Below are 3,794 nucleotides of genomic sequence, written 5' to 3'. Positions count from 1 at the left end.
AGGCAGCCTGTAAGGGTGGCTGAGAACACGAGTCTGTGTGAGTTTCTTTAGGAGTTGCTATAATAATTCCCAAAAATGTGATGTGACTGGATGCATCAGCATTGCCAGCGCTTGCAACTTCAAAAAGTTTGTGTCCTACTACCTGCCAGGTGTCTACCTGGAAAATGCTGGATCAGGGGAAGTTTTTTATATGCGTGGACATCCAATCCAGCAAAGCAAATAAGTTAGCATCAGGAATGTCTCTGTTCTGCCATTGTAAAAGCCGCTGTAAATTCTCTAGTGTCTGCTTTTGCTAAACTGACATCTTTGCTCCCGTGATCTACCCCGTTGCTCACCTTAAAGTGATGAATGCATGTGCTTAGAGTTCGTAAGGTGAAGGTGAAGGTCGCTTGGGGTATCTGGGTCTGCTGCCTGGGTCTGCTGTCAGGATGCACTGCCTGGGGCCATGGCCAGGATCTGCTGCCTGAAGCCACTCCTTGGGTCCATGGAGTATCGGTCTCGGTCACAGTCCGCTCTTCGCTGTAGGTCGATCTTCCATGTTCGGGTGTCAACGTGAGTGAGGGTCCAAAATGACTCAGAGTCCCCAGGCAGGTGCAAAGCAGAGCCACTTTATTGCAGAAACCAGGCCTTCTTAAGCAGTTAGCCCTTTGTCAGTTACATAGTTTTAAATCATAACAAACATAATCCAACCACCCACCATACACCATGATGTGAACACGCGATCGTTATATAACTTGTTTTTCTACCTCTAATTCCGCTGAATCACTTTCCCATAGTCCTTTTCTGCTTAGTTGAAGTAGCAGGCCTGAGCCATGATTTTACAAGACCTTCCTTTTGTATGGTTTTACTTATCCATAACATAAGAGTAGCAAAGAATAATTTAATCTCTTCATGTAAAGATGTATGGTGAACAACATAGGGATTTTGCTAATTTTTTTCAGCTGCATAAAAGATTGGTTTCTGGTTGAAGAGTACACCGGTTATCATAGATGAGTAATGCGATGGTTGACTCTCACAATTAAGGGGTGAATATTATGTATATTGTTAAGACAAGTTTTGTAGATGTACAGTTCTACTAATATGTCCTCCCATAGTCCTCTTTCCCCTCCCCCTCGTATTGTTGTCACAGGATGGCCTTGGTAGTTGAGGCATTTGGGGAGGGTTGGCTTGTTACTATGGCAACACCTGACCTCCAGTCAAGATGTAAGAAAGTGATCTCTACCACTGGATGGCAAAGAAGGAGTTGACTGACAAGACTTTGGGAGGGGCTAGAGATATAAAATGCAGAGCATCCATTTTGTAGACAAGCAAATGGTGGTTGAGTCCTTTGCTCCCAGCACTGTTCTTTCTCCTTATTTAGTCTTTTGCTATATTTTTGTTGAGGTTTAATAAACCTTTTAAATTTTAAAAGTGAGTGTCATTTCTCACACAGGCTATAAATAAAAATACATATTTAGAAAATACAATCACTTCATAAGAATAGGGGGCTATCAAGAACAGCTGTTGCCTGAAAATTACTATTTAAAAAATCTGATTAACTCTTTATTTTTTTCCTTTGTTACCTTCTGAGCATCAGTGATGCTTTAACAACCTCATATCTAGAGTATTTTAAATGTGTTGTTCATCTTTATGAAAACCATGTGATTCTTATGGGTAGGCTGACTGGATTTTTTTTCATGAAATTTTAAAAAAAAGAAATTGAAAAAATGTTGCTCTTTCCATAAATGTAGTGTTTTCAGCTCAGTTTTTTAGGTTAGCCTGTTACTTCAGTGGGATAGGTTTTTCTAAGTTGAAATTCACCTCTAAATTAGGTGTCTTCTGTGTCTAAGAAGTTATGCTTAGATCCTGTTGTGAAATTTATAAATATGACACTTACTGTCCCTTCTCTGAAAATTACTTTTTCCAGAGAAGGAGTAATAGACTTCAACAGTAACAACTGTGGGCAGATGAGACCTGTCCTGTCCCTAGTGCAAGGGACTGGAGCTTCCAAGCATGATCTGTTGTGCACTATGTTGAAATGTGGTTATAACATTTGGGGGGATGGGGTATAGGTATCATATGATACTTTTGCCACTGTTTAAAGGCTTCTGGCTGCAGTTATGCTGCATTTCAACAACAAAATCTATTTTCAGAAGTTTTAGCACTAAAGCAACACTGTTTCACACAGTAGGAACAATTAACATAATTCCAGTGGTGAGAAGATAAGGATGGCTTTTTTACACAGATAATCTCAGTGTCTTGGTTAGAAATATTATTAAGACAGAAATTTGGAAAGCGGACCATTTTTGAACTGCTGTCATCACTTCAAGCTGACTACAACACCAGAATGTGTATTTCATGTGACCTTTATCTATATTTGAGAATCTGTAGAAAAAATTATCATTTAATTTGCAATATTTTATGCACATCTGTACCAGCGTGGCCCAGCTAGCTCAGTCATTAGAGCATGAGACTCTTAATCTCAGGGTCGTGGGTTCGAGCCTCACATTGGGCACCATTGGTAGCAGCATGTCAGGATGGTAGAAATGCTGCAAACTTCTTCGAAGCATCTCCTTCAGAAGCTGCTCAGAGTAATGGCGCAAGAGCAGCCATTTCAAGTCCATGCACACACACACGCCACAGATAGCTCAGCAGAGGAAAGACAGGAAGGATCTTTGTATGATGTATTCCAGTGAAGGTTTATTGCATCCACCACACCAAAGGAAAGCCACAGACAAAAGACAGAACATGTGCTCTGCACAAGGCTTAAGTAGGGGAAGATACAGGGGTGGTACAAAAGGAAGAACGGGCCTGCCACCACAACCAATGAGGAAACAGGGAAAGGAGAAACCAGGGGAAGTTGGGACATATGGGGAAAGGAACTGGGATGGATCAGTGTTGTGCAAGACTCCATGGGGAAGTCTTTTCTGTTCACCCAGGTGGGGAAACTCTATGGTAAGTCTCTCCAGGGGAGGGCTCTGGGGAATTCCCTGAGGGGGAAAGATCAAGAGGATTCCACAATTCCCCTGCTTTTTCTTACTAAGAAGACTTCCCCAATGGACTTCTGCAGATGCTTAACTAAACAGGGAAACATGAGTAAAACAATAAAAACAATGATTACAATCCAACAAATTTCTTTAACAAAAGATGAAACCCATTCTGTCAACCTCCATTGTCTGAAAAGTTCATTGATCAACAGAGAGTCTTATAATCTTTTGGAGCAGTGGAGAGTCATCTTCTTCTGTGATGAACATCTGCGTTTACAGTATTTTTCCTTCTTCTGCTCCATGTCACCTGAGCTTGACCTCTTTCCTCTCTCTGGGGTTCTGGGGAAGTGTCTCCAGGTGTTGTATTTGGCAACTTGATGAACGGCTTGATATTCTTGCCGGGAATCCACCTGGGGCCAGATTCTGTGGACACGCAAGCATAGCCTCCGCCCCAAGTTACTAATGGAAATGAACCCATTATTTGTTTGGATTCATGGTCTTTGATCAGCACAAGGGGTTTCTCTGTGAGTTGAGCCCTGCTAGTGCTGGAGAAGTGCCTGCCAATGGGAGGGTTTGGCTTCATAAATGAATTATTAAGAAAATTGATGACATAAAGAGCCTTACATAATCTTTCTACATTCCGTAGTGTTTCAACACTCCCACGCTGCTGATCAAGGATTCTCTTGAGTGTATGGTGAGCTCTCTCTACAATGGATTGCCCTGTTGGTGAGTGGGGTATGACAGTGGTGTGTTTCACCTCCCACTGATCAAGGAACTGTTTGAAATTTTTGGAGGTATTGCTAGTAAAAGATTTTAAAATCATAGAAA

At 41.6% G+C, this 3,794-nt stretch overlaps 1 non-coding gene across 1 annotated transcript; it reads left to right on the top strand.

The window, feature by feature from the left end:
* The first annotated feature begins 2,421 nt into the window (after positions 1–2,421).
* On the top strand, positions 2,422–2,494 carry TRNAK-CUU. The gene has a single exon. It is a non-coding gene; the product is annotated as a tRNA-Lys (tRNA).
* Positions 2,495–3,794: the final 1,300 nt, after the last annotated feature.

Source organism: Geospiza fortis, unplaced genomic scaffold, assembly GCF_000277835.1.
Source record: "Geospiza fortis unplaced genomic scaffold, GeoFor_1.0 scaffold826, whole genome shotgun sequence".
In the NCBI taxonomy this organism is placed as follows: domain Eukaryota; kingdom Metazoa; phylum Chordata; class Aves; order Passeriformes; family Thraupidae; genus Geospiza; species Geospiza fortis.
Note: the sequence above shows the minus strand (reverse complement) of the source record. Positions and strands in the feature narration are given on the sequence as shown.